At 47.7% G+C, this 14,450-nt stretch overlaps 1 pseudogene; it reads right to left on the reverse strand.

Annotated features, from left to right (window-relative positions):
• Positions 1-308: 308 nt before the first annotated feature.
• LOC131478710 (uncharacterized) lies at positions 309-14,190 on the reverse strand (annotated as a pseudogene).
• Positions 14,191-14,450: the final 260 nt, after the last annotated feature.

Genomic DNA, 14,450 nt, shown 5'->3' on the forward strand with positions numbered 1-14,450 from the left:
AAGATGTTTCTGGGGAAGTCTGAACAATATAAGATACTCGAATAGCAGGATTAGGTCCTCTTGGTGCAGGATTTGGAGACAAGATTTTGAGGAGGATTTTAAAAGTTAGGCTGATGTCACTCCCCAACTTGTAAAACCACAAACCCCAAGTTCTTCCCTTTAGCCATTTCACTTGTTCACTTAATCTCTTCCCTTCTGGAGTAAAAGTAATATTAATAGGGTTACAAGAAAAGTTTCTACAATATTTGCCTTCCCATCCACCAGCACCAGAACAACAGGTGCCAGGGCCCAAACTAGCCGGGGTGTGCTTACTCAAAGTGACTTGGATTCAGTCTTTTTTCTAGGTTTCCAATGGACCATTCCCGATGTTTCACACCCCCATTCAGCACAATAATAGATATCCATTCCTCCACACGTGTGCACTTGGGGCCTATCTCTCCTGTCTCCTGGGCACACATAAAAGGGGGTTTTCTGCAACTTTTCTCGCAATCTGGGGTGTGAACATCCAGCAAAGTAAGTGCTTGGACATGGACATGGTCCAGATTGGGGTTTGGGAACACACATAGGCCTTTCCTTTGTGGGATCCACTGTGGGTATGTCCCAACTTTTGAGACCGGCTGCTAGGTCGCACACATCTGGGGTCAAATCAGGCCACCAAGTCCCCGGGGGGGGGGGGCGGGCGACCTTGGAAGTCAATCATACAACATCATTAGTTTGGGAGATTACTTGCCAAGTCAATAATTGGGGCTGATGAGGGCTGGAGATGGTGTCACACTTTAGCTGAATCACGGGCAGCAGCAGCAGGCAGGTGGCGAAGATGGAGTTTAAGGGGATTTTTGGTATTTTCAGCTGTCTACTCTGGAGGAGGAGTCAGTTCAGGTTTGATGTGGGAGGCATGTATCCAGGCAGCAATGCCATCTACCTTGACGACCTTGGGTGTCGTTAGAAACACAACTTAGGGCCCTTTCCAATGAGGCTCAAGTTTGGATGCTCAAAGTCGCCGCACGTAGACTAAATCTCCTACTTGAAACCAATGTGGCATGTGAAGAGACCAGATCTCATTTTGAACAGCTTGTAATGCTTTCAACCTGGAGTGTAGACTTACATTAGTATGACAAACAGGTTCTAACATTTTGCTCAAAGGCGGAGGTGTCCTGTATAAAATTTCAAATGGGGTCTGTCCAAACATGGAGGGGGTGTTCCGCACCTGGAACAGGGCTAGAGGTAGGAGCACCATCCAATCTGAATAGCCAGTCTCTAGGGTCAATTTAATCATGGCCTCTTTTAAGGTTCAATTCATTCTCTCTACCTTGCCTTAGCTCTGGGGTCTATAGGTGCAATGCAACTTCCAATTAATTCCTAGTATGATGGCCACCTGCTTACTCACCTGGGCAACAAAGGCAGGTCCATTGTCGGACCCTGTTACCTGTGTAGTTCTGAATTGGGGTATGATTTCTTCCAGAATCTTTTTAGCCACTACTGTGGCAGTCTCTCTTTTCGTCGGGAAGGCTTCTGTCCATCCTGAAAAGGTGTCCACAAAGACTAGGAGATACTTATTCCCTTATTTATCAGGCTTGACCTCTGTGAAATCAACTTCCCAGTAAATGCCTGACCTATCACCTCTCAACCTCTTCCCCGCTTCTGCTTTTCCCCCATGGATATTGACTTGTTGGCAAGGTGTGCAGCCTTTGGTAATTTCCTCAATTAGGTCCCATTGTCCAATAATGTAATAATCAGTTTTTTCCAGCACAGACGCCAACCATTTTATCCCTAAATGAGTCAACTTATGCATCTGTAGCACAATTTCTTTAGCTTTTTCTTCTGGAAGGATGACATGGCCTGTCTTTGTCCTCCAGAGTTGACAATCAAAATCATAGACTGCATTCATTAGGGCCATTTTTTGAATATCCTTATCGGAATAATGGAACTCTTTATGTACGGATGATTTTTCTGGGGGCCTCTGCTGTACAGGTATAGTAATTGAATCTTTTGCTGTCGTTTTAGCCTCTACGTCTGCCATCTGGTTTCATTTGGCGATCTGAGAATCCCCTTTTTGATGACCAGGGCAATGGATAATGGCCAATTTAAACAGCTTGTGAAGGGCATCTAAGAAATCTAAAATTTCACACTTGTTTTTAATGTCATTGGAGCGGAGGTCAACAGTCCCCTTTGTTGGTATATAGCTCCGTGCACATGTGCAGTGGTGAAAACATATCTGCTATTTGTATATATATTGGCCTTCATTCCTTCTGCTAGCCTCAGGGCCTGAGTCAATGCTACCAGTTCTGCCGTCTGGGCCAAGGTCCCCTCAGGCAGTTTATTAGCCCATATTACCTGTTTCCATCCACTACCACTGCCCCTGCCATCCGCTTACCTTCTGCCACATAGCTACTACTGTCTGTGAACCAAGTGACCTCTGCATCTGCCAGTGACCGGTCTTTCAGATCCTCACGGATTCCTGCTGTCTTCCACACTTTCTAGTGCATGGGGAGCCAGGACGGTCACAGCTTGTCCGAACTTGAGCCTGTCTGCATCCTTTAGCAAGAGGGCCACTGACATGGTGATTTTTAGGCAAGGGGGCCAGCCGGTGGCCACCAATTCCAGTTTCTTTGACAAATAGGCTACTGGCCTCCTCCAAGGGCCCAAGTGTTGGGACAGCACCCCTTTGGCCACCCCTTCTTTTTCGTGCACGTAAAGGTCGAATGGCTTGGATACATCTGGCAAGGCCAGGGCAGGTGCTGTCAATAAGGCCTGCTTGATCCCATCAAAGGCTTTTTGTTGATCCATTCCCCATATAAAGAGAGTATTGTCTCTATTCAGAGAATATAGGGACGCTGCCAGGGCTACATACCCTGGGATTCATAGTCTACAAAACCCAGGAATGCCCAGGAACTCGCTAACTTGGCGGGCTGTCTGTGGTGGTGGGATTCAGGTGACAGTGAGCTTGTGAGCCTCCGTCAACCACCGTTGACCCTCTTTGAGAGTATATCCCAGGTAAGTTACCTGCTTCTGACAGATCTGGGCCTTGTTTGCAGATGCCAAGTATGCCAGTCGAGCCAGTTCTTCTAGTAGGGCTGAGGTTCCATCCTCGCATTCTTCCTGTGTGGCTGCAGCTAAGAGAAGGTCATCAACATATTGGTGCAGTGTTACCTGAGGATTTTTGGCATGGAAGGGGGCTAGATCCTGGTGCAAGGCTTCATCAAAGATGGTGGGTGAATTCTTGAAGCCTTGAGGCAAACGGGTCCAGGTCAGTTGTCTTGAGAATCCAGACTCTATATTTCTCCATTCGAAAGCAAAAATGGGTTGGCTGATCGAGCTGAGATGCAGGCAGAAGAATGCATCTTTTAAATCTAAAACAGTATACCATGTTCGCTAGGAGGGGAGAGAACTAAGGAGGTTGTATGGGTTTGGCACTGTTGGATGTAAGTCCTATATTCGCTTATTCACTTCCCTTAAATCCTGGACTGGGCAATAATCGTTAGTACCTTGCTTTTTGACTGGCAGCAAAGGGGTGTTCCAAGGAGACTGGCATTTTACTAATATCCCCAATTTAAGCAGTCTTTCTGTATGGGGCTTGATCCCTTCTTTGGCTTCCTGACTCATCGGGTACTGCCAGACAGCAATTGGTGCTGCCATGGCTTTTAGTTCAACCTTTACTGGAGGTCTTTGTACTGCTAGTCCCATTCCCAGTCTCCGTTCATGCTTCTGGGTGCCAGTCTATCCAGTCTGGTTGGCTACTAGGGTGCCAGGATGTCTCAAAGAGGCGATGCTCATCTTCTAACTTTACAGTCAGTACTTGGAGAAAATGACTGTCTCTATCCATGATCTGGGGTCCCGTTCTTGTAAATGTGATTTGGGCTCCTAATTTAGTAAGCAAGTCTCTACCCAGAAGGGGGGCCGAGCACTCAGGGATAACCAGAAATGAATGGGACACTTTTCCTGCTCCTAGGTTTACTGTTCTCTGAGTAGTCCATGAGTACTGTTGATTCCCAGTAGCTCCTATAACCCATGACTTTTTCTGGGATAAGGGGCCAGAGGGTTGTAATAACACAGAATGTTGGGCTCCTGTATCTACTAAAAATTCAATGGGCTTCCCGTCCACTTATAAAGTTATTCTAGGCTCGGGGAGGGGCTCCAAGCCCCGTCTTTCCTAGTCTTCTTCTTCTCCCAATGCCTCCTTGGTCGCTCCTCTCTTCTTCAGGCAGTCTCGAACCCAGTGTCCCCTTTCCTTGCAAAAGGGGAATTGGTCTTTGGTTAAGAGTCCTTTGGACCACCGGTTGCCCAGGGTCTCTGTCCTTCTATATTCTCCTCTATCTATTTCCTTGTCACTGAGTACAGGGGCCAAGATTCTTGTCAGATTCTTTTCATGTCTTCTATCTCTCCGATCCTCTCTCTCTTCCTGTTCCTTAATCTTTCTCTGCTCTTTCTCTTCCTCTGTCTCTCTCTTATTATAGACTTTCTCAGCCTCTTTCACTAGATCCTGCAGGGAATATTCTCCCAGGCCATCTAATGTCTGAAGTTTTCTCTCTATATCTGTAGCTGCCTGATCTATAAAACCCATCGCCACTTAGGCTCTTTGCTCCTCTGCCTCTGGATCAAACGGAGTGTATCTCCGATAGGCTTCCATGATACGTTCGAGGAACACAGAGGGAGGCTCAGTGGGCCCCTGAAGTACTTCTCTTACCTTAGCCAGATTTGTGGGACATCTTGTGGCCCCTCGGAGACCAGCCACCAGGGCCTGGCGATAAATTCGGAGGTGCTCCCTAACTTCGGCGGTGTTAAAATCCCAATCCGGCTGTGTCAAGAGGAAACCAGAATCCACTACATTCTGTAATTGGGTAGAGCATCCATCAGGTCCTGGGACATTTTTTCTAGCTTCTAGAAAGATGTGCTCCCTTTCCTCAGTGGTGAAGAGTCTGCAACAATTGCTGACAGCCATCCCAGGCTGGCTGGTGGAAAAAGACCAAAGATTCTAAAAGGGCCGCTAACCTTTTGGGGTCTTCTGAGAAGGAAGGATATTGAGTCTTCCAATTATATAAATCTGCTGAAGAGAAAGGCCAGTACTGCAGAGGTTGCAACCCATTTACCTCCTCGAACCCAAATGCATGGAGAGGGAGAGCTACAGTGGTGTCCGGGGTCCTGGCCCGCCTGCTTCTGGTGCCAGCAGCAGGTCCCTCAGGGGAAGCCTTCACCTAGGGAGTGGAAGGGGCTGGGGCCGGGCATGCGGAGGGCTCTTGGTGAAGGAGAGAAGCAGGAGGGTATGGGGGAGGAAGATCAGATAGGAGAAGGTCCGTCTGGGTGTCCGGATAAATCTTCTTGGGTTGATCTGCTGAAATCTGGGCAGCCAGTATCTGTGCTGCTTGAGGATAAACCCAGGGACAGACCCACAAGGGAAGATTTCGAGACAGATCTTCCTAAACCAGGATATAAGGCTGCTGATAAGGGTGACCTTCTGGACCTGTTTGGAAAACAACCTTTTTGACTGCTTGGATAATATCAAGATTGTAAGAGCCTTCTTTCGGCCAGCCCACATTGAAAGTGGGCCATTCCGCAGGGCAGAGAGTCTGCCAGGATCTTCTTTTAACCTGGAGGGAGAGATTATGAGCCCTATCCTTAACTTCAGTCCAATGTATAAAAGTCAAACTAAGGGGTGAAATCACAGTCTGTCCCATTGTTATTGTCAAAATAACACTTAAAAAGACAATTAACAAAACACACAACCAGACGCATCCCCAGAGTTCCTACCGCAACAGAAGAAACACATTAGATGGTTTCGGGTCCCCAGAGACGTGACCAGTCCCAACCAGACATACAGAGGTTGAGGCTTGGTCACTCTCACATACAGATGGGGGATCATCACCGTGGGAGTGTACCAAGCATCCTTGGCACTCCTCTCCTCCTGGAGCATCCTCCAGGGCCACGACCTGTGATCTCCAACGCACATCTGCTGACCCCTGTTCACAATTCTCACGAATTAGAGAACAGTCGCATACAGAAACTGCTGCAGCTACAGATGGGATGCACAGACAAAACACGGTCAGAACATACCGCTGTTCATTATTCTCACAAATTAGAGAACGGTCCCAAACAGAAACTGCTGCAGCTCCAGAAGGGACACACAGACGAAACAAAGACAGAACATAGGGCGCCTACTTACCACCAAGTCCGAATTCGAGGGTCAGGGGGTAACACATGGATCCAGAACAAACCCTAAAAATGTAAGGCACCCCGACAGGGAACACCTTACCATCTGCCTTGAGAGAGTGAGTTTCCCCAGTGACCACCGAAGACGAGGCTAGATGCAAAAGCAAGAGGTCTTATTCAATCACCAGCGCACTGGGGCCAGGACCAGTTCCTCATGCGGGAGGGTAGGCACACTGACCCCAAGTCATTGTACAGCTTTCTTTTTAAAGACTAAAACCATAAATAGGGAGGGGGTGACGCAATTAGGGGCTTTCCACTTCCTCTCTCAATTCCTTATCGTACTTCCAGGTCATGAGATGCCTGTCCCAAGACCTTTCCCATGACTTAATCTGGATACAGCTGCAGGTGCCTCTTATCTCTCTCAGGTTCCCAGACTCTATCTAAACTTAATCATGACATGTTTGTTCAGCTGTTCATTGCCTCCACCACAGGCATAATACAGAAGACAAAAAAGCAAATTAAATTCCTCTATCCTAAATATTCATTTTCACCCCTACCCCCAACACATACAGGAAGACCTTGTGTGTAACAATCACCTCTCATGGACAGAGCATCCCCTCAGAGTGGGAAGTCCTCAGCACAGCCAGTGAAATGGGAGCCACATGGATGAACCCTAGAGTTAGGGTCCACACCAAGGGAGGACTGACAGACCATGTAACACCATTGACTTCCACTTTTCAAAAGTGCCAAGGAGTTGGGAGCGCAGAAATCCTGGCAAAGGCTTCCTTCAGAGGCACCTGCTGCCTCTCTTCTTCTTATCTCCAGCAGCCAGGGCTCACACAGCAAGCAGCCCAAAACTATTGCAAAGAGTGCTGCATCCCATGGTGCACAACAACAAGAATGAAGCCTCTGTCAGAGAACTGTGACAGCCATGAGTGCTGTGCCAAATCTCTTTTTGCTCAAGCTGACAGAAGGGAACCTAGAATTGAAGAGAAATTTGCGGCAGTATTCTCAGAATGTTCCAGGATTATTGTGGGCTAAGGAGTTAATTAGCAATCGCTAAACTGAGCACTACAGGAAATGGGCTTGCAGCTAAAACTACCTGGTCTAATCAGACTCATTGGCATCCTATTGTTCTGTTAAAGGGCTTGGGGGAAAAAGTGTATAAGGAATAATGAAGAGAGGCTTTAGAGAGACTTCCACCATCACTGGTCTTCTGTTGGTGCCTCATCCCCAGACCCACTCGTCATGTCCAAGTTACTCGCTCAGCTGAGCGGAGTACAGGATCATGTCTCTTCTTCAAGTTTAGTATGTGATGTGTATGGTGATAACAAGATGAGTTTGAAATGTATCATCCCAGTAATGTGAAACCAACAAAAAAAGGAATTGCTTGGTAGCCTAGGGGCTAAGTCCTCACTTGTATATGCCAGGATCCCGTATGGACACCGGTTCTAATCCTGGCAGCACTGCTTTCCATCCAACTCCCTGGCAGTAGCCAGGAAAGCAGTTGAAGACAGGCCAAAACCTTGCAACCCTGCACCTACATGGGAGACCCAGGTGAAGACCCTTTCTCCTGGCTTGCAATTGGCAGAGCTCTGGCCATTGTGACTACTTGGGGATGAATCAATGGATTCAAGATCTTCCTCTCTGTCTCTTCTCCTCCCTGTAAATCTGACTGTCCAATAAAATAAAAAAGTCATCTTCAAAAACAAAAGGAAAATATCAGGTAGAACTACAATATGGTGCAGCAATTTTAACCTCATTTGGACAACAATTTCTTTTTCAAATTTTTTATTGTTTTCCACAGAACATTTTTGTAGGAATAGGGGTTTATCAATCCCTCTCCCAGCCCTATCTTCCCCAGAAGACTTTCTTAACGAAAACAGAAAGACCAAGATGCTCATTCCAAGATCCATCTGATAAAACAGCATCATTCACTTGAAACATTTAAACAGATCAAGTAAGTCCCAGTAAAAACAGTTTGGCCCAAAAAGACTTCTGCTTCCATCTGCTGGGCCTTTCCCAAAACAGATTTCCCAAATTTCCCCAATCAAATTCTAAAACCTGTATTTATTTTAAACATAATCAAGATGTGTACAACACTGTCCTATTAAACAATGCCGCCCCCACACACACACCCTTTAAGTCACACAGACCCTGAACCAGCAAAGGAACTCTGCATCCTGCTAGTCTCCAAGTGCCAGATCTGGCACATCATGCTGTCCTCTTAGTGTAGACACTCGACATCTTGTTCCACCATGACCCTTCCATGTAAGCCCTCCATAGGACCCCTTAAGCACAGGCATGCCCCCTGCATTCTGTCTTGCCACCCTGCCACAAAGATACATCTTAGGTGATACAGCTGGTTCCTATCTGTGGTGTCACACAGGGTCTTGGCCCTTCTGGAATTTTCCAGAAGGTTCCCTGACTTCACTGATAAATGGGATTCTTTGTCAATTCCCCGTTGGATCCCATGGATATGGAAAGCACCATGTGGCTGTTTCTGGGAATGAATCTTGCTGCTGTTCTAGGCAAGCTATACCTTCTTTTTTTTTTTTTTTTTTTAAGTGGGCCTTAAGAGACAGATGTACACACCCATATCCACATCCATCCTATTATAATAATTTGAAGCTGAGGGGAGGGACATTAACATAATAGGAAGTTCTGTGGAAACAGAGAACAGGCGGGAACTAAAACAAATTTTCTTTTTTAGAAATCTCTACTTTTTGCTCAATTTCTTTATAAAACTGCTAGGAATGATGTCCAGTGTAATGCTGAATCCAAGCTGAGTTTCACACAATTAAAACAGAACACAACACTTCTCCTGGGCCTTGAATGCCCTTCTTGGAGAGTGCTTTTCAGCAGTAAACTGGGTGGTAGGAGTGTGATGGATCTTCTCAACCAGGAATCCCTTGAAGGAGGTGACCTGCATCTCCAAGAACTCAGAATAGAGGCCAGGTGGGTGCCGTGTGTGTGTGTGGCAGTGGGGGGTCCTGGTGAGGAACATTCCACACACCTCATGCAGGTGCCAGACCCCCACTACCTGCCATCTTTCAGTACAGTCATGGCTCCTGTACAGGAGGGCAAGGCTCTCAGGTGGATCTTGAGGGTGTTCTTGAAGGTGTGCCCATCTTCTGGAAGGATTGGCCACAGATCTCACAGCAGCAGGGCTTCGTGTTGGTATGGATGTGGTAGTGCACATTGAGGTTCCCCTTGTGGCTGAAGCACAGGACACAGTATTTTCAGATGTGCAGCTGCTCCTGTGTGTGGATGCTCCTGTGTGTGACCAGGCTGGCCTCATAGGAGAACGCGTGGCCACAGTCGGCACACACAAATGGCTTCTCGCCGGTTTAGCTCCGCTGCTGGACACGGAGGTCAGAGGCCTGCATGAAGCCCTTGTTGCAATCATTGCACAGGAATGGCTGCTCAGCAGTGTGTGACCTCTGGTGGATGACAAGATGGGATTTGTAGCAGAAACTCTTGCTGTAGCCCCCACACTGATACCGATGCAGATCTGGCTCTCTGGAATGTGGGGCTCTGCCCCAGCCAGGAAGTCAGGTGCTGGGAACCTGCTATTCTCTGCCTGTGGGTTTTTCCCCAACCTCTCTGGAGAGACCCTCCTTTTTTTTGGCTTTTCTCTGACTCCAACTGCCCCTGTGGGTTGATGCTTTCCCTCCAAAACCAGGGTGGGAGGGGGCTCGGCACTTGAGCCTGGGGCAATGACTTTTCTGCTGGAGTTATCTCCTGAATCTGCTGTAAGGAGCAAAATTAACACGTGGCATATAACACACAGCTAGTGCCCATGGTCACTGCAGCCACATGGTCAGCCTCAGATGCCTGCAGGACCCAACTGTGGGACACTACACAGCCAGTCAGCCATGCCTGCCCTGGAGACAGCCAACTCCCCAGCACCAGCTCCCACACTCACCAGGAGACCCTGGCAGCTGCAGTGTTTCACTGTCCTTGTCCTCCTCTTTCAGATGTGGCCAGGCACTTGTTCTCATTGGGTCTCTCTTCACAGCAATGTTCTTCATGACAAACACAACCAGCAATCACTAACATGCCAGCTCCACTAGTGCTCACCAGGTGCTTCTGTGGCCATGACCTGGAGAGGCTTCTGGGGGACTGCCCATCGTCCCCCATAAGCCACACCAGGTCTGTGACTTCTGCCCTTTCACTGTTTTAAGCATATAAAGTGTCTTCAAAAAAGTCATGGAAAATGCCTATTGAAAACAAAACAAAAACAAAACAAAATGAACAAAAAATTGCAGGTGGCTTTTACAAATTTTTATACCAAAATGAGCTTATCCTTAAGAAATGTGTATTTATTTTCATCTATCTGAAAGGCAAAGCAAAAAAAGGTCTTTCATCCACTGGTTCACTCCCCACATGACCTGTGACAGCCAGGACTGGGCCAGCCTGCAGCGAGCAGCACAGAACTCTCTCCGGTAGTCACAGGAGCCATCACCTGCTTCCTTCAGGATGCTTTACCAGAAGACTGGATCAGAAGGAGACATGGCACTGTGGCACAGGAGGAATTTCTCCCACTGTACAATAATGCCCATTTCTGAAGGTACTGGCCAAGTACATTTCTGCAGCGTCCTCCTACTTTCCCTCCAGTGGACACTGGCAGCACACTGACTGCACTGGGTTGCACATTACCTCTGGTGTGGGCTTCCTTATTTGCTGCCTAGGAAGGCCCTTGGACCCACTGACACCATGCAACTAACATACCCCAACATTGTTTCCCCAGGGATCTACAACAACTCAAAACTTGCCAAACACCCCCTGGAAAGAAGAAAATCTGTCGGTGTTAGCATCACTGTTAATCAAGGTTCAGACAGTTATTACAACACTGTTCCTTCAGCCAGTCATTTGTAGAAGTATCTGTGAGGAGACTGGCTAGGGGAAACTAGCTTTTAGTTCATCGATCTAGAGCCTATTTCCTTACACCTTTAATGGTGAAAGACTTATTGGCAGAGAGACAAAAATCAATGACTCATTGCTCACATTGTTCAGAAGCATTAGAGGATGTGCTAAGACCATGATAAGTAGGTCCAGTTCCATCTGATCTCGCCACAGCCTCATCAGGTCTCCTGTGCCTTTCCCACACCACCCACTCACCAGTCGCTGGGAAAGATCCTGCACCCCTGCCAATTCCTGCAGGGCTTTTGCAGGGCTCTGACTTTCCTCAGGAGGGATTTCAGTCCAAGATGGGGTGTGTTGCCTAAACAAGTCCACCATGTTATCCATATCAGCATTCTCAAATCCAATCATCTGCATACCTGATTTCTGCAGAAGGAATTTCTGTCCTTATGAGACAATTATGGACTGGGGAGTGGAAGAAAAACACATCAGAACCCTTGAGGCAAGTAGGGGTAGCCCCTGTGACAATTGAACCCCACATCAGCACGTGCAAGACAATGACCTGGGTGTGCAAGGCAATGATGTGACACCTACACCCCACAACAGGGCACCAGTTCAACTCCTGGCAGCTCCACTTCCAATTGAGTGTCCTAATGTGCCCGGGAAGGCAGCCTAATTGCTTGTGTTCCAGACACTCGCCTGAACCCCTGATGGAGCTCCAGTCCTCTGGATTTGGCCTTGCCTAGCAGTCTTGGTTGTTGAAACCAGTGGAAGTTAGACAGCAATATGGAGGTTTGTTTTCTCTCCCTGCTGGACCGATTGGATTGCTGTCCAAGTCAACACACCTTAAAAACAAAACAAAACAAAACAAAACAAAACAAAACAAAACAAAACAAAACAAAACAGAAAAGCCTCAGGGTAATTATATGTCCAGTACGGTTTCTCCCATAGTACACAAGTTGCATTGTGATTAGCTCAGAATCAGACCAGAAGACACAGCAAGCCCATTTGGACTACTTTGCAGTGTCAACACCAGCACCTGCCCCACCATGGTCATTTAGAACCTCACCAACATGGGGTCTTTTGGAGAAACCAGTCTCCAAATCTATGGAGAACAACAAGGCTTCTCTGGGCGAATGCCAGCCTTACCACAGACATCACACCTGGAGCCTGGCATGAGGTGCTCCAAGGGATATCCTTGCTGGTGGCCACTGACCTTCGGTATCAACCAGCTTAACTTCCTCTCTTATGCCTGCCCCACTCTTCACATCTGCTTGCCTCCTTGGTGCTGGCCACATGCACACTGTTCTGTGTTCCTCTGGCCTGCAAGTGTCCTACACCAGTTCTCAGTTCTAGCAGGACTGGCATCTTAGAATGCTTCATTCTTATCTAAAATGGAGTCCCTGACTTCCTGCCACCAGGTCCTGGCTGTGCCCCTTCTGAGTGTGATGAATGTTGCTCCTGCACCACCCCTGGGAAATACAAAGTGCTTCAAAATGTGCTCTGGGGAAAATGGAATTAAAGCATCAGATGCCCTGAGTGCTCCCACCTGGGAAGCCTCTTGAGACCTGTCTTGATTCCCCAGATTGTTTTAAAGATCATTCATCATGATTTAAATCCAGCCTAGGATGCCTCTTGATCTGCCTCCTGCATCTGTATTTTACAAAAGTTAGTGTAGACTTTGAAGATTAGGTTGATTTACCCTCTGGCTTCCTAAGGGTTCTCTGCCCATTTCTTCTGGGAAGCAGTGGTCCAGAGGGATTCCAGAACTGCCTGACGTGTGCCGGGAAAGCAGCCCTCTGAGTTATCCTGAAAAATGACCATCACTCAGAGTTCTCCCATGGCAGGAAGCACAGGGCTTTGTCAGCACTTACACCTGTACTTCCAAGACTCCACTACCTGAGTGCTCTACCTGCCAGAGCACCTTGCCAAAGCCACAGATGAGGCTCCCAGTTGAGGGAGCCTTGCAAATAATCTTCAAAATATTACTCCCATTCTGGTTATGCATAACCCATTTTCCTTTCTATTTCTCCCAACCAGTCCTATTTACACAGGATGCAGGATATATCTGAAATTTCCTAGTGACAAGCGGGAACACAGGGGAGGCTGCACATTGTGTGTAATCTTCATCAAATATTGGATTTCCACACCCACCAAGGGACTGAGGCGAATATCTCCCAGGCACTTACATCCGCCAGGAAACTATAAAATTTAGCCTACAAAACTTCCTTTGTTATGCTATATTGAAGAACGTTTATTCTATCCTGTTCATCTTACAGAATCCTTAGCTGGGTAACGCACCTCCACACATGCGTACTTGGTACCATCTGCTCTTAATCTGGCCTCTTGCCCCACCTTTCTGGCTTCTTCCAAGCATTCAGGAACTTAAACCACCAGTTCAAAAGGCAACTCCCCTTACCCAATAACATCTTCCTTAACCTAGTACTTCTCCACAAGGAAAGATTTTTCCACTGGGACAATTGGCAACATCCAGAGATGTATTTTACCTATTGCCACTAGAAGATGCCCAGAGGCAGAGTCCATGGATGCAATTCAATACCCCTACTGCGCTAGGCCTGGAAAGAATATCACCCCCAAAGTCACTGGTGCCAAATGTGAAAAAAATCTGATCTTGCATAAACCCTTCTAGCCAACCTGCAGCTGCCAATCAGTGGTTCCTGAAAAAAATGCTGAAATCATCCTTCAGATTTCATCTGTGTCCTTCAAAAAAAACAGTGTTCATCCCCTCATCACTCAATGACACGTCCTCAATAGCACCATGCACTCCTCGGTCCACCCGTCAGTGAGATGTGCTGGGAGCAACTTTGAAGGGGTTAGACAAGTGTTTCTGTCCCCAGGTGAGTGAACAGGCAGGAGCTGCCTGCACGTCCCAGAGGATGGCGGCCATCTCCTGGCCTGGCTGCCCTGTACACTCTCTATGCTTGCTCCCTGTCCAACAGCATGCACCAGGGTCCTACACACACAGCTCATGGGCCTCCTCTGGCTGTCTCACAGTAGCTTCTCCAGGTCCTGGCAGCTTGTCACAACACTTTCTTTGACTAAGACATGGAGATCTGGAGGCATGGAGATGAGGAACTGCTCCAGCACCAGCTGGGCCACGATCCGCTCCTTGGTGTGCAGATCCAGCTGCAGCCACCAGTGGCACACCTTGCTCAGCATCCTGAGAGTTCCTTGATGGGGTCAGAATTCTCCCAGCTTCTGAATGTTCTGAACCTCATGTGCCACTCCTCTGTGGTACCATCTTGGCATGCAAGCTGAGAGTCTTGGGCTGACAGGTGATGGCAGCTTGGGGACTTTCAGGTCTGCCTGGATGTCCTGAGTGATCGACTCACTGAAAGACTGGAGAGAAGAAAAGCAAGGAGGCAGATGGGGCCAACTTCTCATGCCATCCTCCTCTCCCTTCTAAATCCCTTCATGGT

The sequence above is a fragment of the Ochotona princeps genome, chromosome Y (assembly GCF_030435755.1).
Source record: "Ochotona princeps isolate mOchPri1 chromosome Y, mOchPri1.hap1, whole genome shotgun sequence".
Classification (NCBI taxonomy): domain Eukaryota; kingdom Metazoa; phylum Chordata; class Mammalia; order Lagomorpha; family Ochotonidae; genus Ochotona; species Ochotona princeps.